General features: G+C 42.7%; 1 protein-coding gene across 3 annotated transcripts in view; it reads right to left on the bottom strand.

Annotated features, from left to right (window-relative positions):
- The window catches only part of LOC137322039 (sodium/calcium exchanger 1-like), a 322,838-nt gene extending 295,691 nt beyond the window's left edge, over positions 1-27,147 (bottom strand). For 2 of the 3 annotated variants that reach the window (XM_067985075.1, XM_067985072.1), the window contains exon 1: positions 2,025-2,093. The gene's annotated coding sequence lies outside the window, so the exon portion shown is untranslated. Of the gene's footprint in view, positions 1-2,024; positions 2,094-27,061 lie in introns of those variants that run through there. The other variant, XM_067985074.1, reaches the window with a different exon arrangement.
- Between the last annotated feature and the right edge of the window lie 537 nt (positions 27,148-27,684).

The following is a 27,684-nucleotide window of genomic DNA, read 5'->3' on the forward strand; positions in this document are numbered from 1 at the left end:
TTACTACAACTTCCAACTCACGAATAGATAGACTGCACTTTATATTAACACGAACATGGCTGGGAACTGTAAACTGTAATAATAAAAATATGTATAATGTGTATAGTTAGAAAATATAACGTTTTTGAACTTTAGCTGTTTAAAACATACACGCGATTCGGCTTGCTTGTACAGATTAAATGCATTTTATTTGGCCGGGATAGAATCCTTCCTGCCGAAACTCAGGGCTATGTGTATCGACAGACACGGAGACATTAGATGATTGAATTGTTACATTCAGTTTAAAAGTGTGAGGACTGCAAACTCTATATCATAATCATCCTACGGTTTGATTGAAGTTTCAGTTAGCAGTTTATGACTTCACAAGAACTCAATTTACTGTAATTGTGGTTCGATTATTGCACAATTCATTATTCTGTATGTAACAATGTCAGGGTCCTCTTACTGTAAATTCCTTGAGCCTCATCCCAACCCATTGGCTTTCTTTTCGATGATTCTGTAGTTGTGATTTTGCTTTTTCACTGGTTTTAAATGATCCATTTATCTTCAAGCAGCTATATTTTAATTTTTTTATGGCTGTGAACACATTGTGTACAGTAATAGGATTTTGTTTTTCTTTTATTTAAGTGACCTATTGTACAGTCCATCACAGTACTACAATACAGCCCAAGGCAAATGAATTCTGATACTTGAATGGAAATAGTTATCCTTTAAGAGCTTCAATTCCATTACAACAAAATGTGTGGTCTCACAATGTGATGGCCAGTATATATTTTCCCAGTATTTAATTTCATTTTGTTGATTCTCACAAATGTGAAATATCAGTCCAATGAGCAATGAAGTTGTCATCAACAGTATTATCTGGAGTGCTACAATTGCCCTAGGCACTTCTGGGTTAGGGAAGGGAAGATTGTCCATGGTTCACATTCCTTGATCAATATGCAGCTTTTCCTGCTGGAAGTGTGCATAAGTAGGCTTTGGGTGAGGGCAGAATTGGACTTGGATGCAATTTTAGACTGAACTATGTAATAACCTTCCCAATGTTTAATCTCACTTTTGGTATTTACATCATCGGGGCAACTTCATCAATGCAAAATCAATATTACTCTAATTTGAATAGTCTGCTGACAATCAATATCTAGACTTACAGGTGAACAATGGCCACTTGTGCGAGGTACCTGAAGTCTAGTGTTGGTTGAGCTGTACCTTAGTCAATGCCTTCAGGAACAAAAAGAAATACTTGCATTTATGTATCACCTTGTCATGTTTCTCAGAAACATCTCAACGCTTTTCTTGCACAATTAATGATCTTGAAATGCAATGAGTGTAATTTGCAGACAAATGGAACACCAATTTTGTTCATTATAAGATTCCATCAACAGCAGGGATGAGCTAGTCTGTTTATGGTGCTGTTGGCTGAAGGATGTTAGCCAGAACAATGGGAGAATTCCCTGCTTTCTTCAAATATGGGATCTATATCTACCCAAATAACTGGGACAGGCTGAGAGGGCCTCAATTTAGCCTCTTGTCGGATAATGCAGCATTCCCTCTGTACTGCACTGGAGGATAGTAGAAAAAATTAAGGATATTATCTTCAGTGATGAAAATTATATTTAGAAAATGTGGCAGTGAGCCATAATGGACAAAAGTTAATATGGTCAATATGTAACACCTATTTCTCTGTCCCACAGTTAAAAACTAAATGCAGCTCTACTTAGATCATTGTTTCTACAAATTCCTTCTTTTGGTAATGACCTCATCAGGACAACTATACCAATGCAAAATCAATATTATTCCAATATGAATTAACTATACACACTGTTCAGTACATTTTAAAGATGGCAGTTACTATTTTATATCACGTTCACTATAACTATATTTCTGAAAACCTGATAAGTCGAATTTCTGTTGTAATCACTCTAGCTACACAGCATTCTGCAACTGTTTGACTCGACTGCAGCTAACAGAATAAGTAGCATATGATTTGAAAACCAGAGTTAAAGAAATACATTTGTAAAGCTTACCTTGGGAAAGTCCCTGCAGCTGTTTGGAGCTTTATGGAAAAAGACTGCATGTGATAGCTTCTCTAAATTTAACAGAAAGACATCAGGGAAGATTCTTGTCCTTTAAGTGTCTCTAAACATGGTTTGCATAGCTCTGTCTGAGCTTATCTGTAGTTTTGTGCTTTTGCTTCCATACATGGATCTGTTCCCAACAGTAACTTAGAGCTGTTGAACAGCATTGTCTGGCAGTCTTTAGCTGGATCCAACACGTGAATGATAAAGTTTTTAAAGCTAACATTGGTTACAGCGCTAACAATTAGACGCATTGTTTTCAAAAAAAGTTAATGGGATCATATATTTCCTTGAAGATATTTAGAAGTACATTTTAACTAAATAAATGGATAGGTAAGCCTTTCATTAAAAATAATATTTTCCATGAACTATTTATTCATCTGATTGTGCTTGTATAAATCACTCTAGCTAGCATAGCCATTTTCATGCTGACCAACCTTCCTGTGTAGCCATACAAACATTTCTTCTCAATAAATTTAATACTATGTATTTGGAAATAAACTAATGTCTGGTTTTGTTCTGCAGCTTGTAAAATAAAAGCAACAACCATCAATAAATCAAACAAGAGTGTTAAGCAGCATTTGAGAATGTCAGATCTGATCTGGCTGTGAGACTGTTATTACAGTAAAGATTATGGCTCCTGGACTGTGTCACAGTGCAGAATATTTCAAAGTGCAGTGTAGATGAATTCTAGTCACTTTACAATGTACTTGATAGACCTATATAGATGAACAATAGTAGACTCAAATAATAGATTAATTTGCTTCTCAGCAAGTATAGTTCATGTTTGTCTCTATATGTGAATGTTGCAGACTGGATAAGTTGCCAGGCGCACTGCTACAAATAAAAGTAAAATAAAACAGAAAATGCTGGAAATACTCAGCAAGTTGACCAACATCTGTAAGAAAAAAAGCCAGTTTAATATTTTGGTTATAGACCCTTTGTCAGAACTGAAAGATAAGAAAGCCCTTAAATAGCATTGAACACAAAAAAAATTAGGAAACCAACAGGTATAGCAGGAGGAAATTAGTGGGGTAAACAGCCTGGAAACTGCTTAAAAAAAGAAAGCCAGCCATTTCCTGCTGGTTTCAGAAAAGCCTATCCAGCAAGAAGAAATCTCCTCCAATTGGTTTCAGGATATATCTAACAGTAATTAGCTGTCAAATGACCTCAGGACATACTTATTTACAGCGGTAAGAATTTGTGGCCTTAAAGGGATGGAACAGTTTTGCACAGAATATTACATTGTGTAACATGATGTAACATGGTATAATGCTCTGTGCTTTCAACAGTACATCCTTTGACTTAGCATAAGCAACACTAATGTAATCTGCTAATGTAATAAAATGGTGAGCTTTACTTTCACTGCTGTAAAATAAATCACAGAATTTTACAAACACTTGGTTGTGCTCCAAAGTAGAAGTAGAAAATGCTATCACTAGTGATCAAACTAAAGAATGTTTCTTACAAAATACTGCCTGACTTATTGATAAAACTAGTTCATGTTATCCAGCCCCTCTCCTGTTTGACACCGAGGCAGAAGTCTTGGAAAGACCCATTACCCCGACACCTAGCAAAAAATGGTAGACCAGTCTTTCTTACTTGGGATCCAGATAGCCAACAGGGAGAGGAAACTTTAATCCATCAATCAGCATTTAGCTAGCTGAGCAGAACTAAATTACCACTTAACATTTCAGCCACTATCAGTTCAATTTTCCTTCTTACACCCCTTATATGAAGAGAGTCTCTCTCCCTCTTTCCCACCCCAGCTCAACAAGATTTCTCCATTCATTCCTTACTTATAACATGGTCTCTTTCTCTCTCCCTATACTCCGAGAACATGGTCAAAGAGCTGAATTCCAGCGGTCAGAGGCTGGGTATTCTGTGGCGAGTAGCTCCCCAAAGCTTCTACTCCACAAGGCACAAGACAGGAGTGTGATGGAATACTCTCTGCGGCTGGATGGGCGCAGCTGCAACAATCAGGAAGCTGGACACCATTCAAGACATAGCAGTCCACTTGATCGGCAGCCCATCCACCACCTTAAACCTCTACTTCCTCCACCACTAGTGCACCGTGGCTGCAGTGTGTACTATCTACAGGATACACTGCAGCAACTCGCCAAGATTTCTTCGACAGTTCCTCCCAAACCCATGAACTCCACCACCTAGAAGGACAAGGGCAGCAGCTGCATGGGAACACCATCACCTCCAAGTCACACCATCCTGACTTGGAAATATATTGCCGTTCCTTCACGGTCGCTGGGTCAAAATCCTGGAACTCCCTACCTAACAGCACTGTGGGAGAACCTTCACCACACGGACTGCAGTGGTTCAAGAAGAAAGCTCACCACCACCTTCTCAAGGGCCACTAGGGATGGTCAGTAAATGCCTGCCTTTCTAGCATTGCCCATATCCCCAAAATGAAAAATACAGTATATCTAACCCTCTCTCATCTATTAAATAGGGGTTCTCTTTTTCTCCTCCCACCCTCAAAAAAAGGTCTCAGTCATAACTTTACTTCATAGACTACAACAGATCAATCTTTTAGCACTAAACCCTTTATATAAATTAAATGCTCCTGAAACAACAGGAGAATGAAATAAAAACCCATAAAAATGGGACATTTATCTGAGGTGGGGAAGTGAGCAGGATTCAATGCTATCAGTGATGACTTTTCACAAGGTTGTATTCTTGCTGGATGCTGCAAACTTAGATCCTAGGCTCAGGCTGAGTCAAGCTGCATGAAGTGCTAATGTACTTAGCCTGTCGCTCTAGTTTCCAAAATGTCTGCTGGGCCTTTAAACTCTGACTTGACCACAGCAGAAAACAACTCCCAGGGCCAGAAGTGCAGCTTCAGAAAGCTTCAGCCAAGACATCTCGAGAAATTCAAGGAGGTCCTCGGAAGAGAAGTAGCATTTGGGTGGACCGGGGTTGGAAGTGGGAAGCCAAGGAGGCTGCCACACAAACAGTGTTGAAGAATGTTCTGTTGGACTATGAATGAGATTGGCACAACATCAGCCAAACAGTGGTACAAAAGCCAACGGGTCAGATCACAGAAAATGTCAATGAATGAACTAATTAGATCACAGAAGTAGTAAACACAAGGGCTCAATTTTATTTAGTGGCATAGTTTTTGAGAATCAGCACTCCCAAATTGTTAGTCATTGATGCATAGAATCATACAATGATACAGCGTAGAAGGAGGCCATTCGACCCATCGTGCCTGTGCTGGGTCTTTGAAAGAGGTATCCAATTGATCCCATTTTCCTGCCCTTTCCCCATAGCCCTACAAAATTTTACCCTTCAAGTATTTATCCGATTCCCTTTTGAAAGTTACTATTGAATCTGCTTTCACCACCCAGACAATAACAACTTGCTGTGTTAAAAAAAATTCTCCTCATCTCACCTCTGCTTCTTTTGCCAGTTACCTTAAATCTGTGTCCTCTGGTTACTGATACTTCTGCCCACTGGAAACAGTTTATCTTTATTTACTCTATCAAAACCCATCATGATTTTGAACACATCTATTAAACCTCCCCTTAACCTTCTCTGCTCTAAGGAGAACAACCCCAGCTTCTCTAGACTCTCCACATAACTAAAGTCCTGCATCCCTGGCACATTCTAGTAAATCTCCTCTGCACCCTCTCTAAGACCTTGACATCTTTCCTAAAGTGTGGTGCTCAGAATTGGACATAATACTCCAGCTGAAGCCTAACTAGTGATTATAAAGGTTTAGCATAACTTCCATGCTTTTGTACTCTGCCTTTATTAATAAAGCCCAGGATCTCATATACTTTTTTAACAGCTTTCTCAACTTGTCTTGCCACCTTCAAAGATTTGTGTATATGCGTCTCCAGGTGTCTCTGTTCCTGCACCCCCTTTAAAATTGTACCATTTAGTTTATATTACCTCGCTTCATTCTTCCTAACAATATGCATCACTTCACACTTCTCTGTTTTAAATTGCATCTGCCATGTGTCTGCCCATTTCAGCAGTCTGACTATGTCCTCCTGAAGTCTGTTACTATCCTACTCACTGTTTACTACATTAATAGTAATAATACCATTCGTCATGCTCATTAACTAGTCTGAGTCCTCATCTCCTCTCAGTTTACACTACATCACATGTGACAACTTTTTAGTTTATGCCACATAACTAAATGTGCAAACAAGTGTTTTTTTTGGGACCTATTTTGGATGCATTTAATAATTGGAAATATCTTCTAGTTTGTACCGCTGAGAGCATTTGTTAGGTACATGATTCTCTATTAATGTCGACCTTGAAAAAACTGCATTGTATAATCTATCATGTGGTTGTAAATCAGTGTTCAATCATAGAGTTTTGAAAAATTTTGGCTCTCTATCTATCCTGGTAAATGTATTAACTGCAAATCGTATTAACTGCAAATGATTATTTTTAAGAAATCGTGGTTCACATATTGTCCAAGAGTATAAATTGCACTTTACCATGCCTCCTAGTGTGGTTACTTCTAAGAAAGAAGTGGCAGACAAAAATAAAGAGAAAGAAAACCCAATATGCAGGCATGGGTCTGTAGGCAAGTGGTGGAGCAGGGCAGCATCCAACCCACTGTTTGGTGGTTGATGAAGTGGGGGTGGTGCTGTGAGTGGCTGTGAGGTGGCTGTGAGAAGGTTGGCCCTGTTTTCCATTCCATGCCGCTGGTCAGCATTGCAGCGAGTCTAGAAGGAGCTAGAAGCAAACTTGAAGTGTCAACTTAAGCAGTATTGTCACTGGCTGGGCAGTGCTATGCTTCATGGTAGCAACAGGTGTCCTAATGGCATAGCTTTGCATCTGGCTCCCTGAAGACCTGGGCGCTATGAAGTAAATTCCCCATGACCCACTGCTAGGTGCATGCATCAGTTCCTGCAGATATGGTTAGTTACATCTTGGCGGGTGCGACCTAAGAGGCTCTGCGTGCTCTTGAATCATCCTGATGTGCCTCCTTTCAAGTAGTACCATTGAATACAGCGATTGGGGTGCTTCCAAAGAATCATCCAGCATTACAGTTCCTCAGGCCTTCACATATCTGTGGCATTAGATATGTTGTCCATTTGGGAATTGGAGACTGTGTGAAAACACCTGCCTGTAGATACAGTTGTCAGGGTACTGGCAGGTGGGCATGGAACACTTCCCTGCAACCTGACCTGCCTGGCATCTCTCACTCAATCTTTCTCTTCTAAAATCACAGATATATAGGATTCCCAGTAGGAAACCCATAGATTCCACTAATGCAGCTCTATGAAACCAAATCCAAACAATTGTCAAAATGGCTCCTGACAACCTAAGTGGCAGCAGAGAAAAAAGCAAAACAAAGCAAGGAGAACAACATTGCAGAAATAGCCCGATTATTGTTCACTGAATTTTCTTACTAGGCCCCTTTAAACTTACTTCCGCATACAGCTCAGTGCCCATTAACCCTGGGTATCTGTTTATATATATGGACATGAAGAGCACTAATGTATACTGAAATGTCAGGTAATTGAGTACACATTAAGATGATGCGCTTTAATTTAAATATTACTATGAAGCTGCCGGACATGGCAGATGGGAGCTTTCTGCCTCGATTATTTTTTAATACGGAAATGTGAGCAGAGCGCAAACTTCCTGCTCTGCTACACCCCATAAACTGGTGCATACAGGGATTAACAGAGACTAACATCATCCCCATTATATTTACTTATGGGATTTCTGATTCTGCGGCACCTGTTTCTATCATGGCCTGTATTAAAAATAAGAAATATAAACAGAAAATGCTGGAAACACTCAGCAGGTCAGGCAGCATCTGTGGAGAGAGAAACAGAGTTAAAGTTTCAGGTAAGTGACCTTTTGACAGAACTGGAAAAAGTTTGAGATTCAACAGGTTTAAGCAAAGAGAGAGCCAGGGAAAGTAGGGGGGAGGGGTGGGAGGAAAGAACAAAAGGGAAGGTCTGTGATAGGGTGGAGGGTAGGAGTGATTAAATGACAAAAGGGATGATGGTGCAGGGCAAGGAGGGTGGTAATGGGACAAGAAAAGAAACAAAAGACGGGTCTAGAGGAGCTGTAAATGGCAACAGCAGAACCATCACCAGCACCTGCTGTCCAAAAAAATGGGAGCAGTTGTTATGATCTGAAGTTATTGAAATCAATGTTGAGTCAATAGGAAATTCTGAAAGTAAACAAAAGGCCAGTCAGCAACTGAAAGAGAAAAATTAGTGAACAAAAGAAAAAAAAGAAAAACTGCATTTACATTGCGCCTTTCACGACCTCAGTATGTCCCAAAGCCCTTTACAGCTGACTAAGTACTTTGAACTGTAGTCACTGTTGTAATGTAGGGAAGGTTTTGGGAGGGACCTTTCATCAGAACTGGATGATGTGTCAAGAAGCGGATCGATTGCATGAAATGGTGAAAACGGAAAGTCTTAATATTAAGAAGATATTGGTGGTTATGAGTGGGCCATAATGGAATATAATGTGGGAAAATGTGAAGTCATCCACTTTGGGAAGAAAAATAAAAAAACAAAATATTATTTGAATGAAGAAATACTACAAAATGCTGTGGTACAGAGGGATCTGGGTGGGCTTGTACATGAAACACAAAAAGTCAACACACAGGTGCAGCAGGTAATCCGAAAGGCAAATGGAATATAGGCCATTTTTCTGGGGGGATGGAGTATAAAAGCAGGGAAGTCATGCTACAACTGTACAGGGTGCTGGTGGGACCACACCTGGAGTACTGCGTATAGTTCTGGTGCCCTTATTTAAGGAAGGATGTGCTTGCATTGGAGGCAGTTCAGAGAAGGTTCACTCGGTTGATTCCGGGATGGAAGGGTTTTCTCATGAGGAAAGATTGAGCAGGTTGGGTCTATACTCACTGGAGTTTAGAAGAATGAGAGCAGATCTTATTGAAACATATAAGATTCTGAGGGGACTCGATTGGGTAGATGCTGAGAGGATGTTACCCCTCATGGGGGAATCTAAAACTAGGGGGCATGGTCTCAGAATAAGGGGTCACCCATTTAAGGTGGAAATGAGGAGGAATTTCTTCTCCCAGAGGGTCGTGAATCTTTGGAATTCTTTACCCCAAAAAGCTGTGGAGGCTGAGTCATTGAATACATTCAAGGCTGAATTAGACAAATTATTGATCAGCAACGGAGTCAAAGGATATGGGGAAAAGGCAGGAAAGTGGAGTTGAGGTAAAAATCAGATCAGCCATGATCACATTAAATGGCGGAGCAGGCTTGAAGGGCCATATGGCCTACTCCTGTTCCTATCTCTTGTGGTCTCTTATGATCTTATGGACCAAAAAGATGATGGCTGACATTTCTGGCAGAAGCTAAAGAAAGAAGTATGGCTGAACAAATAGGTTATTGCAGTTACACAAGCACAAGCAATAAGCCACAGGGATAACCTTGATGGTGAACAGGACAAGGGAGACAAATGAAACCGACACTATAGAAAGGAACAGAGCTTCTTCAGGGCTGGTAAAGAAGTGGCAGTAAATCAAATTGTGGAAATAAAAACAAAAACGCCAAATGTTGATTTTTTTTTTGTGGTCTTTTCAAGTACCTGACAAGCATACAGACACTTCAACATGTCTAAGACTCCAAACTAATCTACTGAGAAATCCAAACAGTTCAAGTTTATGTTTGCCCAATATGGAGGACACACCTTTCCTATTTGAACCCATCCCACTTACTTAAGTCTGAAGAGCTTAGGGGCATGTCAAGGCTTAGGGACCTCCAGCTAAAACCGTATATAGCACTGGTAAGCTTCGGCTGCTTTTCCAGCTAAGACTACAGTAGCTATTTGCTAGCAAAGTTATCTGAATGCTAGCTGCCAGTGACAGGTTTATTTCTCCTGGTTCCATTAATGAGCTAGGCTGGTTGGTCAATCATCAACTGTGTCCTGGAGTATTGCCAACCTGCCTTGCTCAACTCTTGTTGCTTGTACCTGACCGCATTTTGGACACAACCATTGCCTCATTGAAAGGTAGTTCCTCCAGCTGCATGAAAAGAAGTCTGCAAATACTGAACATGTGAAATAAAAACAGAAAACTTCAAGTTGATTAGCATCCAAAAGAGAAGAATATTAATACAGTGATTAATACAGTGTAATGATAATTGCTAAGTAGGTAATATTTGAAGTTATGGAGCATGAGTTTAATATACAATAATAATGTAACATTCACCAGAAGTACTGGAATCAAAGGGGTTGTTGGATCCATATTCCATAAGGGATAATATTTGCAATTTCCTGCTTCCTTTCCTTCTAACACACTGGTTTCAAAATGTTTGTCCTTGCTTATAAATGTTTTCATGGCCCCACCCTACTCTGCCTTTGCCAGCACTTCCAACCTTGTATTTCAGCCTGTGCCCTTCATTCCTCTGACTCCAGCTTCCTTTCCATCTCCTCACCCTGCCGCACCTCCATTGGTAGCAGAGTCTTGAGGCACCTTAGCCCTAATCTGTGGAATTGTCTCCAAAAAATCTATTCATCTTCTCTTAAAACTCAAAAACTATTTTTCTGACCATGCCTTTGGTCATCCCTCCTAATTCTTGTTACTACTCAGTGTTAAGTCTCCCCTTTGAAGTGCCCTGCAACATTTTAATATGTTAACAATGTTATAAAAATGCAAGCCATTGTTATTGCTGTCAGTATAATGTGTGGAAACAATTAAAAAAGAAAACACAATGTTGCCATATATAGAAAGATCAATAGAGTATACATCTAAGAGATTATGCTGAGGCTTTATACTGCATTGGTTAAGCAACACTTGAAAAATTGTGGTATGGTAGCATAACGGTTATATTACTGCATTAGTAATCCATGAGGCCTGGACTAATAATCTGGAGTCAAGAGTTCAAATCCCACCACGGCAGCTGGGGAATTTAAATTCAATTAATTAAATTAAAATTAATTAAAACTAAAGCTGGAATTTAAAAAAACTAGTATCAGTAATGGTGGCAATGAAACTACTGGATTGTCACAAAAACACTTCTGGTTCACTAATGCCCTTTAGGGAAGGAAACCTGCTGTCCTTACCTGGTCTGGCCTATATGTTACTACAGACCCACAGCAATGTGGTTGATTCTTAATTGCCCTCTGAAATGGCTTAGCAAGCCACTCAATTGTACAATCTCGCTTTAAAAAAAAAGTCAGAACAAGAATAAAACCGGACCGACCATCCGGCAGCGGATCACTGGGCACCGCACATAACAACAGCAAACCAAGCCCAGTCGACCCTGCAAAGTCCTCCTCACTAACATCCGGAGATTTGTGCCCAAATTGGGAGAGCTGTCCTACCGACCAGTCAAGCAAGAGCCTGACATAGACTCACAGAATCATACCTTTCAGCCAATGTCCCAGACTCTTCCGTCACCATCCCTGGGTATGTCCTGTCCCACTGGCAGGACAGACTGACCAGAGGTGGTGATACAGTGATATACAGTCAGGAGGGAGTGGCCCTGGGTAGTCCGCAACATTGACTCTGGACCCGCATCAGGTCAAACATGGGCAAGGAAACCTCCTGCTGATTACCACCTACCGCCCTCCACTCAGCTGTTGAAGCAGCAATTGGAGGAAGCACTGAGGGTAGCAAGGGCACAGAATGTACTCTGGGTGGGGGACTTCAATGTCCTTCACCAAGAGTGGCTCGGTAGCACCACTACTGACCGAGCTGGCCGAGTCCTGAAGGACAGAGCTGCTAGACTGGGCCTGCGGCAGGTGGTGAGCGAACCAACATGAGGGAAAAGCCTACTTGACCTCGTCCTCACCAATCTACCTGTCGCAAATGCATCTGTCCATGACACTATTAGTAGGAGCGACCACCGCACAGTCCTCGTGGAGACAAGTTCCGTCTTTGCACTGAGAACACCATCCAACGTGTTGTGTGGCACTATCATCGTGCTAAATGGAATAGATTCAGAACAGATCTAGCAGCTCAAAACTGGGCATCCATGAGGCGCTGTGGGCAATCAGCAGCAGAATTGTATTTCAGCACAATCTGTAACCTCATGGCCCGGCATATTCCTCACTCTACCATTACCAACAAGTCAGGGGATCAACCCTGGTTCAATGAGGAGTGTAGAAGAGCATGCCAGGAGCAGCACCAGGCATAACTAAAAATGAGGTGCCAACCTGGTGAAGCTACAACACAGGACTGCATGTATGCTAAACAGCAGAAGCAAGATGCTATAGACAGAGCTAAGCTATTCTACAACCAACGGATCAAATCAAAGCTCTGCAGTCTCTGCTGCATCCAGTCATGAATTGTGGTGGACAATTAAACAACTAACGGGAGGAGGAGGCTCTGTGAACATCTCCATCCTCAATGATGGTGGAGTCCAGCACATGAGTGCAAAAGACAAGGCTGAAGCGTTTGCAACCACCTTCAGCCAGAAGTGCTGAGTGGATGATCCATCTCAGCCTCCTCCCGATATCCCCACCATCACTGAAGCCAGTCTTCAGCCAATTCAATTCACTCCACGTGATATCAAGAAACGGCTGAGTGCACTGGATACAGCAAAGGCTATGGGCCCTGACAACATCCCAGCTGTAGTGCTGAAGACATGTGCTCCAGAACTAGCTGTGCCTCTAGCCAAACTGTTCCAGAACAGCTACAACACTGGCATCTACCCGACAATGTGGAAAATTGCCCAGGTATGTCTTGTCCACAAAAAACAGGACAAATCCAATCCGGCCAATTACCGCCCCATCAGTCTACTCTCAATCATCAGCAAAGTGATGGAAGGTGTCGTCGACAGTGCTATCAAGCGGCACTTACTCACCAATAACCTGCTCACCGATGCTCAGTTCTGGTTCCGCCAGGACCACTCGGCTCCAGACCTCATTACAGCCTCGGTCCAAACGTGGACAAAAAAGCTGAATTCCAGAGGTGAGGTGAGAGTGACTGCCCTTGACATTAAGGCAGCATTTGACCGAGTGTGGCACCAAGGAGCCCTCGAAAAATTGAAGTCAATGGGAATCAGGGGGAAAACTCTCCAGTGGCTGGAGTCATACCTAGCACAAAGGAAGATGGTAGTGGTTGTTGGAGGCCAATCATCTCAGCCGCAGGACATTGCTGCAGGAGTTCCTCGGGGCAGTGTCCTAGGCCCAACCATCTTCAGCTGCTTCATCAATGACCTTCCCTCCATCATAAGGTCAGAAATGGGGATGTTCGCTGATGATTGCACAGTCGCAACCCTTCAGATAATGAAGCAGTCCGTGCCCGCATGCAGCAAGACCTGGACAACATCCAGGCTTGGGCTGATAAGTGGCAAGTAACATTCATGCCAGACAAGTGCCAGGCAATGACCATCTCCAACGAGAGACAGTTTAACCACCTCACCTTAACATTCAACGGCATTACCATCGTCGAATCCCCCACCATCAACATCCTGGGGGTCACCATTGACCAGAAACTTAACTGGACCAGCCACATAAATACTGTGGCTACAAGAGCAGGTCGGAGGCTGGGTATTCTGCGGTGAGTGACTCACCTCTTTACTCCCAAAAGCCGTTCCACCATCTACAAGGCACAAGTCAGGAGTGTGATGGAATACTCTCCACTTGCCTGAATGAGTGCAGCTCCAACAACATTCAAGAAGCTTGACACCATCCAGGACAAAGCAGCCCGCTTGATTGGCACCCTATCCACCACCCTAATCATCCACTCCCTTCACCACCAGCGCACTGTGGCTGCAGTGTGTACCATCCACAGGATGCACTGCAGCAACTCACCAAGGCTTCTTCGACAGCACCTCCCAAACCCTTGACCTCTACCACCTAGAAGGACAAGCTAGGACGCACATGGGAACAACACCACCTGCACGTTCCCCTCCAAGTCACATACCATCCCGACTTGGAAATATATCGCCGTTCCTTCATCGTCGCTGGGTCAAAATCCTGGAACTCCCTACCTAACAGCACTGTGGGAGAACATTCACCACACGGACTACAGCGGTTTAAGAAGGTGGCTCACCACCACCTTCTCAAGGGCAATTAGGGATGGGCAATAAATGCCAGCCTCGCCAGCGATGCCCACATCCCACGAACGATAAAAAAAAATTCTAATCTGCACACTTCAGAAGGTACGTATATTCAGAGAGTGGAGAAGATCAACAAAAATGATCCTAAGTATAAAAGAGATGAGATATGAGGGAAGATTAAGGAAGCTTAAACTCTACAATCTAGAGATAAGGTTAAGATGAGATCTCATTGAGGTTTACATTATTCATTCTTGGGATGTGGGCTTCACTGGCAAGGCCAGCATTTATTGCCCATCTCTAGTTGCCTTAAAGTAGGAAAGGTTTTCATTAAATAACTCATTTTATGTCCAGGACTCCATTTTGTAGCTGAAGGACAGTTTCTGCGGAATCTGTTGTAACAGGCGATATTTGTAAAATGTCATCAAATTGGTTCACAACTCCAAGGTTGCATGATAAAAAGAAAGAAAGGCTTGCATTTATATAGCACCTTTCACAACTTCAGGACATCCCAAAGCACTTTACAGCTAATGAAGTACTTTTTTTTTGAAGTGTAGTCACTGTTGTAATGTAGGAAATGCAGCAGCCAATTTTCGCATAGCAAGGTGCCACGAACAACAATGTGATGGCTATTTTAGATCTAGTATTGTACAATGAGAAAGGGTTAATTAATAATCTTGTTGTAAGGGAGCTGTTAGGGAACAGTGACCATAATATGATAGAAGTCTTCATTAAGTTTGAAAGTGATGTAGTTCAATCCGAAACTAGGGTCTTAAATCTAAACAAAGGAAACTACGAAGGTATGAGGCGCAAGTTGGCTGTGGTTGATTGGGGAACTACATTAAAAGGTATGACGGTAGACAGGCAACGGCTAGCATTTAAAGAATTAATACATCATTTGCAACAAATATATATTCCTTTAAGTACAAAAATCCAACAGGAAAAGTGGTTCAACTGTGGCTAACGAGAGAAATTAAAGATAGTATTAAATCAAAGGAATAGGCATATAAAGTTGCCAGAAAAAGCAGTAAGCCTGAGGATTGGGAGCATTTTAGAATTCAGCAAAGGAGGACCAAAAAGTTGATAAAGAAAGGGAAAGTAGAATATGATAGTAAACGAGCAAGAAACATAAAAACGGACTGTAAAGGTTCTATAGGTATGTAAAAAGGAAAAGACTGGCGAAGGCAAATGTGGGTCCCTTACAGTCAGAGACGGGAGAATTTATAATGGGGAATAAGGAAATGGCAGAGAAATTAAACAAATACTTTGGGGGTGATTTTAAACCCCGAGAACGGGTGGGTTGGGGGCAGGTGGGAGTTGAAAATAGTTGTTTTTTTGGATCACAACCGCAAAACTTTCAGACTTTGCATTCCCAGTGGGAAGCCTGTACTTTTATGCGCCAACGTTAAACCTGAAAATAAAGCCGGGTTGCAGTCGCGACCCAAAAAACAACTATTTTCAACTCCCATCCGCCCCCAGCCCACCCGTTCTTGGGGTTTAAAATCACCCCCTTTGTGTCTGTCTTCACGGAAGAAGACCCAAAAAACTTCCCAGAAATACTAGAGAACCAAGGGTCTGGCGAGAATGAGGAACTGAAGGAAATTAGTATTAGTAAAAAAATAGTATTAGAGAAATTAATGGAACTGAAAGTCGATAAATCCCAAGGATCAGATGATCTACATCCCTGGGTTTTGAAAGAGGTGGTTATAGAGATAGTGGATGCATTGGTTGTATCTTCCAAAATTCTATAGATTCTGGATTGGTTCCTGCAGATTGGAGGGTGGCAAATGTAACCCCACTATTTAAGAAAGGAGGGAGAGAGAAAACAGGGAACTACAGACCTGTTAGCCTGACATCAGTAGTAGGGAAAATGCTAGAATCTAACCAACATTTCTCCCTCAGCCAACACCACTAAAACAGATTATCTGGTCATCATAAGAAATAGGAGCAGGCCATCCGGCCCCTCGAGCCTGCTCCACCATTCAACAAGATCATGGCTGATCTTTTATCTCAACGCCATTCTCCTGCACCATCCCCATATCCCTTGATGCCTTTAATATCTAGAAATCTATTGATCTCTCTTTTGAATGTACTCAATGAGTGATAACAGGACACTTAGAAAATAATAATAGGATTTGGCAGAGTCAACATGGATTTATGAAAGGGAAATCATGTTTGACAAACCTATTGGAGTTCTTTGAGGATGTAACTAGTAGAATAGATAAGGGGGAACCAGTGGATGTGGTGTATTTGGTTTTTCAGAAGGCTTTCGATAAGGTCCCACAAGTTAGAGCACATGGAATTGGGGGTAATATACTGGCATGGATTGAGAATTGGTTAACAGACAGAAAACAGAGAGTAGGAATAAATGGGTCTTTTTCAGGTTGGCAGACTGTGACTAGTGGGGTACTGCAGTGATCGGTGCTTGGGCCCCAGCTATTCACAATCTATATCAATGATTTGGATGAGGGGACAAAATGTAATATTTCCAAGTTTACTGATGACACAAAACTAGGTGGGATCATGAGATGTGAGGAGGATGCAAAGAGGCTTCAAGCGGATACAGACCGGCTAAGTGAGTGGGCAAGAACATGGCAGATGGAATATAATGTGAAAAAGTGTGAAGTTATCCATTTGGTAGGAGAAACAGAAATGCAGAGTATTTTTTAAATGGTGAAAGATTGGGAAATGTTGATTTTCAAAGGGACCTGGGTGTCCTTGTACACGAGTCACTGAAAGCTAACATGCAGGTGAAGCAAGCAATTAGGAAAGCAAATGGTATGTTGGCCTTTATTACAAGAGGATTTGAGTACAGGAGTAAAGACGTCTTACTGCAATTATATAGGGCCTTGGTGAGACCGCACTTGGAGTATTGTGTACAATTTTGGTCTCCTTACCGAAGAAAGGATATACTTGCCGTAGAGAGAGTGCAACAAAGGTTCACCAGACTGATTCCTGGGATGACGGGATTGTCATATGAGGAGAGATTGAGTAGACTAGGCCTGTAATCGCTAGAGTTTAGAAGAATGAGAGGTGATCTCATTGAAACATATAAAATTCTTACAGGGCTCAACTGGGTAGATGCAGGGAGGATGTTTCCCCTGGCTGGGGAATCTAGAACCAGGGGTCACAGTCTCAGAATAAGGGGTAGGCCATTTAGGACTGAGATGAAGAGAAATTTCTTCACTCAGAGGGTGGTGAATCTTTGGAATTCTCTACCCCAGAGGGCTGTGGAGGCTCAGTCATTGAGTACATTCAAAAGAGAGATCAATAGATTTCTAGATATTAAAGGCATCAAAGGATATGGGGATGGTGCAGGAGAATGGCATTGAGATAAAAGATCAGCCATGATCTTGTTGAATGGTGGAGCAGGCTCAAGGGGCCGGATGGCCTGCTCCTATTTCTTATGATGACCAGATAATCTGTTTTAGTGGTGTTGGCTGAGGGAGAAATGTTGGCTAGGACACTTGGGAATCCCCTGCTGTTCTTTGCAATAGTGTCATGGAATCTTTTACATCCACCTGAGAGGGCAGAAGGGGCCTCAGTTTAATATCTAGTCTGAAAGACAGCACCTCCGAGAGTACAGCAGTCCTTCAGTTGAGTATCAATGTGAATTGCACTCAAGTTCTTGGAGTGGGATATGAACTCACAACCTTCTTGGTTCATGAGGTGAGAGTGCTACGCACTGAGCCACAGCTGACACTGTAAGGCATCAGTAGAGCAATTTAGAAGTCGTAATCATCGAGTTACATCAAGTAATTCGACGATTAAGATATACATCGAACCTGCTGCACAGAAACAGGCCATTCGGCCCGACTGGTCCATGCCAGCGTTTATGCACCACACGAGCCTCCTCCCTCCCTACTTCATTTAACCCTATCTGCATGCTCTTCTATTCCTTTCTCCCTCGTGTGCTGATCTCGCTTCCCCTTAGATGTATCTATGCTATTTGCTTGAATTACTCTTTGTGTAGCGAGTTCCACATTCTTACCACTCTTTGGGTAAAGAAGTTTCTCCTGATTTCTCTATTGGATTTATTAGTGACTAGCTTATATTTATGGTCTCTAGTTTTGGACTCCCCCTCAAATGGAACGTCTACCCTATCAAACCCTTTCATAATCTTAAAGACCTCTATCAGATCACTGCTCAATCTTCCCTTTTCTAGGGAAAAGAGCCGCAGTCTGTTCAGTCTTTTCTGATAAGTATATCCTCTCAATTTTGGTATCATCCTTGTGAATCTTTTTTGCACCTTCTCCAATGCCTCTATATCCTTTTCATAATATGGAGACCAGAACTGTGCACTGTACTCCTAGTCTGGTCTAACCAAGATTCACTATTTAAAAAGAGAAAATGAGCAATATAGGTGTATCGTGGAGCTAGAAGAACAAGTACGTGACTGTCAAGGATCAGGACAAAATCCTTGAGCATCATATGTAGAAGTCAACACATCTGCCACACCTTGAGACTCAGTTTACATAGGATCTCCCACAGGAAGACCCATACCATTTTGATGAGGATGGCGATGTCCCGTTAATGGAGCAGCCATTAGTTGGTCTGGCCGATGTTAACCCTTCACCCTTGTTCACACCACCACTGCTGCTGGCGAGGCTCGATTTCAATACAGCCGACCCTGATGCTGGGGATTAAGTGGTTTCGAGGCATGTGACAGGTGGAGAATAAGGAGTTAAAGGAATCCCTTAGACAGCTAATATATGCTGTCATGCAATTACATAAAGGACCTTCGATTAGTCATGCCAAGTTTGGCAAAATAATTAGGGAAAAGAACGAGAAATTAAAAGCCCACAAGATTGTTACTCCGACCTTAACATAAGAACATAAGAAATAGAAGCAGGAGTAGGCCACACAGTCCCTCGAACCTGCACCGCCATTCAATCAGATCAACCTTCACAGCATCAGGCTTGGGTGAAAGCATGGACTTTGGTCAATGGGTCTATAACACTGCTAACATTGTAGGGGTACACAAAGCCTGAGCTAGTAAATAAGGTGGCAAAACAGGATGGCCAAAATAAGTCTGAGAAAGAGCCTCTCTTACATCTGACTGAGGTTTTAAATCAGTACAAAACTGGGTTAAGTAGCAAACATCAGAGATTGAGAGATGCACTGGGAGAACTCGTCTGCTCTTCATCAAATTCATGTCCACCTGAACAGGAAGAGGGGGTAGCAATCGGGAAGGTGGTGGGATCCCTTTATGGGCTTCTGGTTAGACAGTATGTAGATCACGCTTTCCTGACAACAGCTGGCCAGGTGCCAGCTGCATTCAGGGCAGCCCAATTTTATGAATATGGCATCAAACAGGCATTAGGCCCCCTATTTGCATGTGCAATGGGCTTACCGCCTGATTCAGGCGCAGGCCCTGGACACTTCTTTCTCTGCCTTTATTAAATATGGCAGGTGGCGCACTTCCGGCTCGTAATGAGCGAGCGTGCCCTGCCTGCCAAATTGGATGCTTAAGCGCCGTTTTTTGCTTGAAAAGCAGGCACGCCCCATCAAATTTCGAGGCCATTTTCTTTTTAGGATCTTGTGCTCTTAAAGGTGGGTTACCTTTTTCTAATATGTGCAGCTTACAGAGAATCGCCATTAACAATAAATCGGCTTGTACTGTGTAGCGATTTTACAAATGGAGCACTTGTGAAAGTACAAATGTTTTCATCCGCATTTTATGTGGTTGCTCTGACCATACAGACTATAGTCTGTACAGAGGTTACAGATGACAGAAGGCAAAGTGGAGCTTGTTTTTGTTTAGGCTGGGAGCCACACTCAAAGCGACGGCACAATAGATGAACAGTTTCTACCGGTCTCGCACCCTGTTTACTGGCATTTTAAAAAATTCATTCTCAGGATGTGGGCATCGCTGGCAAGGCTGGCATTTATTGCCCATCCTTGAGCTGCCTTTGAGAAGGTGGGATGGGCCTTCTTCTTGAATCACCGCAGTTCATGTGGCAAAGTTACTCCCACATATTTGCACAGAAAGCCTGTTATGGTTATGTGAAGAATTCGACTGTAAAATTGTGAAAAATTATAGCAATACACGTTATGTTGAAATGTCCAACAAGAGAGAATCTAACCACCTCCCCATGACATTCAACGGCATTACCATCGCCGAATCCCCCACCATCAACATCCTAGGGGGGTCACCATTGACCAGAAACTTAACTGGACCAGCCATATAAATACTGTGGCTACAAGAGCAGGTCAGAGGCTGGGTATTCTGCGGCGAGTGACTCACCTCCTGACTCCCCAAAGCCTTTCCACCATCTACAAGGCACAAGTCAGGAGTGTGATGGAATACTCTCCACTTGCCTGGATGAGTGCAGCTCCAGCAACACTCAAGAAGCTCGACACCATCCAAGATAAAGCAGCCCGCTTGATTGGCACCCCATCCACCACCCTAAACATTCACTCCCTTCACCACCGGCGCACTGTGGCTGCAGTGTGTACCATCCACAGGATGCACTGCAGCAACTCACCAAGGCTTCTTCGACAGCACCTCCCAAACCCACAACCTCTACCACCTAGAAGGACAAGAGCAGCAGGCACATGGGAACAACACCACCTGCACGTTCCCCTCCAAGTCACACACCATCCCGACTTGGAAATATATCGCCGTTCCTTCATCGTCGCTGGGTCAAAATCCTGGAACTCCCTTCCTAACAGCACTGTGGGAGAACCGTCACCACACGGACTGCAGCGGTTCAAGAAGGCGGCTCACCACCACCTTCTCAAGGGCAATTAGGGATGGGCAATAAATGCCGGCCTTGCCAGCGACGCCCACATCCCATGAACGAATATAAAAAAAATGTTGAAATGTCTTTTACTGGAGGTAGGGGAATGCATGACTAATAAAGGGAAAGGAATGGGCAGAAAGGAGGCTGAGAGTATTTTGCACATGAATGTCTATGTAGAAAAGTTGAAGGAGAAGTTTCAAGAAGCAGCTGTGCCTGCTGAACGCCTGATTTTTTTTTCGCATGTGATGTGGTTCATCCAGTTGAACATATTCTGAAAGTGGGCAATTACAAAATAGAGTCATCTGGAAGTGGTTGAATGAAGCTGTAATATAATGGCCCAGAAATTGCTTAGAAAGAACGGTGAGCTCAACAGAACTCTCAGTTTTTAGTGGCGAAATCGAGGAGCAAGGTCCAGCGTTTGCACATGCGCGGTGAATCGCGGAAATCCAGAATTTGCTCCTCCTGGTTCGCCGGCGATATGACTGCTTCAAATTAAAGGGATATTGCTGGCTGGAATCATTGGAATCAAGGGACCAGCGCCAAGTTGCTCATCTGTCCAGCTGGAAAGAAACTAATATCACCACAAAACAAGTATGCTTAAAACACCAGGTCTAAACTAAGTTTTAACAGCACGGTAAGTCTTAATGACTGCCAAACAACTAAAAATTAACTTTTAAAAATGCGGAGTCTCAGTACTCCTTATTTTAATAGTTCTTCGTCATTAAAAAAAATTTAAAAATTATAAAGTTAAAAATATTTTTTTCTATTTTTTCCTTCCTTCTCTTTTATTTAATTCGATTATTTCTTACCCTCTCTTTTTTTTCGCTGTCTATAACTATTTTTTCAAATGATTCTCGTGTTGTACCTTTTACTTCCTGGATTTTATGTTCCAGCTTGCAGAAACTGATCGCGGTGTGTCAAAAATGCTGCAAGCTGATTGGTTGAGGGGAGAGAGCGATCCTCTCACTTCTCCGATGGGTCCTAGCTTTGCTGGAGCTAACGCTGGGCTCTTCTCCACTTCCTACTAGAGGAAGTGCACGCACTAAGTTAGCGGGTTAGTATAAATCTATGGAGCGGCAAGCACTGTTGGTTTGCCACTCTGAGCAATTTCTGGGCCGTTAAATGTGTTAGAGATCTTGTTTAATGGAACAAAAGCTAGTGGCAGCAATAAATCACAGAGTCAAGATGCTAACTAGATCATGTCGTGAAGTATGACAATGCACATGTTGATTAATTCCAAGACCCTCGCTTGAGCATCTTCTGTTAGTGATGGCACTAATGATGCTGTATTATATAGGCCAAATCCAATTCTAAAACTGATTTAACAAATAAATAAATTTTAGATTACTTTCATAACAGTGGATATTTCTTTCATTTTAACACTTCAAAACAAGTCTCTGTTAATTTTATTTCATTTTTCATGGCATGAGTACAGCCTCGTGTTACTGGCTGCAATGGAATCAGCATTAAACATTACCTAACACGTTTCATTAGAAGCTTCATTCTGTGCTATACTTCCCTCTAATTCCCCCTTCCCCAATAGTTACAGGAAAAACAAGAGAGATGTAAACCATGAAAAATTAATGCAAACAATTTTTTTTTAGTAGGCGATCAAAAGTAAATCACAGACAGAAAATTGCAAACAGGTTATGTCTTTATAGCAATCTCTAGTTGCTATGGCTTCTTTTCACTTGCATGGATTTATATTGCTAAGAAACCAAATAAAATTACTGCATAAATTAATATTAAATAGAGCAGTTACATCATCACATTGTAAATGCAAATTCATGTGCTCTGCAGAAACAATTTTTAATACTACGTTCTAAAAATCATTGCCAAAAAATATGTTTTTGCATTTCATGGACATAGCAAGCGAGGGAAAACCATTTACTGAGAGACCATTGGAACCAGTCCATAATCCGTGCATCAATATAATTTGCTTTTAAAGTCAATATATACTAAAATCAATCAACGTTTATAATATTCAAATTTTAATGGCTTACCTACTTTGTTGTACAAACAAAATACATGACAGGGGCCATGGAATACAATCTATCTCTCACTAAATTGGGATTCACATGCCCATGAGCAAGGCCACTGATTTTCAGTTTCCATGGAAAAATGGATGGACTACAATCTGCAAAGCCATAGAGTCATAGAGTCATAGAGTTATACAGCACGGATAGAGGCCCTTCGGCCCATCGTGTCCGCGCCGGCCATCAAACCCAGTCTAATCTAATCCCATATTCCAGCATTTGGTCCGTAGCCTTGTATGCTATGGCATTTCAAGTGCTCATCCAAATGCTTCTTGAATGTTGTGAGGGTTCCTGCCTCCACAACCCTCTCAGGCAGTGAGTTCCAGACTCCAACCACCCTCTGGGTGAAAAAGTTCTTTCTCAAATCCCCTCTAAACCTCCCGCCTTTTACCTTGAATCTATGCCCCCTTGTTATAGAACCCTCAACGAAGGGAAAAAGCTCCTGAGTATCCATCCTATCTATGCCCCTCATAATTTTGTACACCTCAATCATGTCCCCCCTCAGCCTCCTCTGCTCCAAGGAAAACAAACCCAATCTTCCCAGTCTCTCTTCATAGCTGAAGCGCTCCAGCCCTGGTAACATCCTGGTGAATCTCCTCTGCACCCTCTCCAAAGCGATCACATCCTTCCTGTAGTGCGGCGACCAGAACTGCACACAGTACTCCAGCTGTGGCCTAACCAGTGTTTTATACAGCTCCATCATAACCTCCTTGCTCTTATATTCTATGCCTCGGCTAATAAAGGCAAGTATCCCATATGCCTTCTTTACCACCTTATCTACCTGTTCCGCCGCCTTCAGGGATCTGTGAACTTGCACACCAAGATCCCTCTGACCCTCTGTCTTGCCTAGGGTCCTCCCATTCATTGTGTATTCCCTTGCCTTGTTAGTCCCTCCAAAGTGCATCACCTCGCACTTTTCCGGGTTAAATTCCATTTGCCACTGTTCCGCCCATCTGACCAACCCATCTATATCGTCCTGCAGACTGAGGCTATCCTCCTCGCTATTTACCACCCTACCAATTTTTGTATCATCAGCGAACTTACTGATCATACCTTTTACATTCATATCCAAGTCATTAATGTAGACCACAAACAGCAAGGGCCCCAGCACTGGCCACAGGCTTCCAGTCACAAAAACAACCTTCGACCATCACCCTCTGCCTTCTGCCACTAAGCCAGTTTTGTATCCAAAGTGCCAAGGCACCCTGGATTCCATGGGCTCGTACCTTCTTGACCAGTCTCCTGTGCGGGACTTTATCGAAGGCCTTACTGAAATCCATGTATACCACATCCACTGCGTTACCCTCATCCACACGCCTAGTCACCCCCTCAAAAAATTCAATCAAATTAGTCAGACATGATCTTCCCTTGACAAAGCTATGTTGACTATCCCTGATTAATCCTCGCTTCTCCAAGTGGAGACTAATTTTGTCCTTCAGAATTTTTTCCAATAATTTTCCTACCACTGATGTTAGGCTCACTGGCCTGTAGTTCCCCGGTTTTTCCCTACTCCCCTTCTTGAATAATGGTACTACATTAGCGGTTCTCCAGTCCTCTGGCACATCCCCTGTGGCCAGAGAGGTTCTGAATATATGTGGCAGAATGCCTGAAAAATTCTGTCACCATGTGTAATAAAAATGGAATTTTACTTATTCAGTCACCATAAACCTTAAATGAATGGAATCTCAGAATGCAGCCTCCAAAACAGCAGTAAACATCCCAGAATCCCAAACAATAAAAATGGAAATTGACCGATTCAATTCCCGTAAACGTATTCACAATTTATCGGGTCAACATTACTCGTGCGATTAAATAACTTCAACACAAAAAGTTTCTTCTGTGACTTAATAGTCTTTTTTTATTCCTAATGGACCGATTAGAAATATCTCACTGCAACCCGGGCACACTGCAGAAGCTGGACCAAAAAACCGTCTGCGAGATTTTCCTCCTGCTTTCTAGAGGATAATGGAGGACAATGGGGCAGTGAAGCCTTGGTACTGATTCCCTGCCAGTTTGAAGCGCATTGGCATTTTCCTTCCACTTCGCCATTTTTGGCATCCCACAGTGCCTGCCCTTAATCCGCCACCCCACCTCCCCCAAACATGCCAAAAATGTTTAAAATGAGTGTGCCACGTACAAATCTGTACTTCCCTCTCTCACGGCCTGAAACATGTGCCTTTAATATTGCTTTGGGTTTAGTTAGGATTGTTACCTCTTATCTTGCCTAACCTGTTGAGGTCATTAAACTTCTTCTGGTTTTGAGTCGCCATCTGGGGATTGCTGGAGGTGACACAGATTGCCAATGCCATCTCCTTCCTCTGGACGTGGACCATGTGGGCCTCCTTCCCTTTGATCCAAATGTTTTGTTTCTCCTTTGCTTAATTTTTTGAGGAGGACCTCCACTGCAGAGTCACTGAACTTAGGGGCTCCATGGCCTCCAGAGCCTGCCCCATGCCTTGACTTTCTGTTTCACTTATCAATGGCTGGCCCTTTCAGTTGCTGTAGTCACTTAAATGTTGTAGTAGCACCTCACTCCCCCACTCACTGAGGCAGATTCCCAATAAGAAATACAAATAGTTCTGCAAGTCACCCACCCCCATAACTGTGCAAGAAGGTGGAGGGAAAAAATGACATCCTGGCTGGTGGAAATGCACCTCTGGTGGTTGCCCTGCCCCAGAGGAAAATCTAGCCCATAGTGTTATAGTTGTGCATGGTAGAAATGCAACAATGTTTTTTTTTCTGGCATTTATGGCCCATCCCTAGTTGGTGATACTAGGGATACAACTGAGTGGCTTGTTAGGCCACTTAAAAGGGCAGTTAAGAGTCAACCATATTGGTGTCGGACATATAGGCCAGACCAGGTAAGGATGGCAGGGTTCCTCCCCTAAAGGGCATTCATGAACCAGTTGGGTTTTTACAACAATCCAACAGCTTCATGGTCACTTTTACTTTTACCAGCTCTTTATTTCTATACATTTTTAAAACTGAATTCAATTCTCAAACTGCCATGGTTAGATTTGAACTCATGTTCTCTGGATCACTAGTCCAAAAACATAACCATTACACTACCGTACCCTGTTATAATCATATTAGTTATACGGTCACATCACTAATGAATATAACTTGTTTGATATAAGCTGTAGAGTTTTTGGAATCTACATTGTTTGTCTCTCATGTTTTAGAACAATCTCATAGATGAATTGCAATTCCTCAATCTTTCAAGAGTGCCTATCTTTGTCTGAATCTGTACATGCCTGGCTTAATCAACAGCAAACCCTATTTGGTAATGATTATTAGGTACTGGACTATCCTAAGCTGCCATTAAAGTAAATAGCAACTCAATATAGGCCTTGCTTAAAGTATAAAACATGAAGCAAATTCATAGAATCATAGAATCATAGAAAGGTTACAGCACGGAAGGAGGCCATTTGGCCCATCAAGTCCATGTAGGCTCTGTGCAAGAGCGATCCAGCTAGTCCCACTCCCCCGCCCTATCCCCGTAGCCCTGCAAATTTTTTCCTTTCAAGTACTTATCCAGTTCCCTTTTGAAGGCCATGATTGAATCTACTTCCACCACCCCTCCTGGCAGTGAATTCCAGATCCTAACCACTCGCAATGTAAAGAAGTTTTTCCTCATGTCACCTTTGTTTTTTTTGCCAATCACCTTAAATCTGTGTCCTCTGGTTTTTGACCCTTCTGCCAATGGGAACAGTTTCTCTCTATCTATTCTGTCTAGACCCTTCATGATTTGAAATACCTCCATCAAATCTCCTCTCAACCTTCTCTATTATGACAGTGACAGTGATATAAGACAGTTTACTATAAAGCAAGCATCTAAACTCCTCAGAATGGTAAAATAACATGGATTGCAACTCCATGAACTCATCTAGTCAGGTGAACTTGGCTTGGTGGTGGGCGGGGGAGTGGGATAAAGTTTCCCTGTGTTCAACTGTAGCTCCGGCCGGAGACTGTGGAACACTTGCGGAATTGCAACCCCAAGATTCCTCTTGTCCACATGTGATTCTAATTGATCATAAATTCCATCACCTGAAATCTCCCGCGCACCTGCCAAATCTGGGGCAACCGCCTTTCCTGGCGCCTGCAAACTTCAGCATTGGTCAGCAAGTCCAGGAGAGGGCGGGAAGGGATGGCTCGGAAACATGTTCAGAATGCACCCATCGGTCCCCTTTGCAAGGGCGCTTAAAAAGAAACTCAACGCTTACCATTTTTTGGGTCGGTCCAGGCAAGGGAAACAGTCTTGATCCCTAAGGTGGTTCTCATACGTGCCAGTGAAGAGGCTACTACGTCTGCTTTCACCGGGTGTCCCGCCTGCCAACGATCTGCTGTGCCTCTGAGAGTTGGGGATGTAGAAAGTGCTGGCGTTGGGGATCCAAGGCCCCACCGTGACCTATGCAGCTACCCTTGTAAGAGGTGGGTGGAGGCTCTACCTCTTACAAGGCCCCAACATAAAGCCAGGACCAGGCGTATCCAGATCCCGGCCTAATTTTCAGCTCTTCTGGCACGCTCCCGCCAAAGTTGGAGCAGAAATGCACTGGAAGGGCTGTGGATTTTCAGCCCCTGAGTTTTTTTGTCAGCTCTCTATAAAAACTAAGATTTAAAGTGATAGCTGTCAGAATAACTTCAGACAAAAGCACCTACTCTTTTTCAGTACAAGCATATGGTTTCACATCTCTATTCTCAGCTCTTGCCTCTGTAATTTTGAGGCCATGTGTTGCATTTAATTCTGTTAAATGCTGCATGTGGTTAATTTTCCAGAGACAGGAAGAGGAAGTTCGTATTTATAGATCTCTTGTTCACCACCCCTTCCTCTCAAGCAAACCTTTCA

Source organism: Heptranchias perlo, chromosome 5 (genome assembly GCF_035084215.1).
Source record: "Heptranchias perlo isolate sHepPer1 chromosome 5, sHepPer1.hap1, whole genome shotgun sequence".
Classification (NCBI taxonomy): Eukaryota; Metazoa; Chordata; class Chondrichthyes; order Hexanchiformes; family Hexanchidae; genus Heptranchias; species Heptranchias perlo.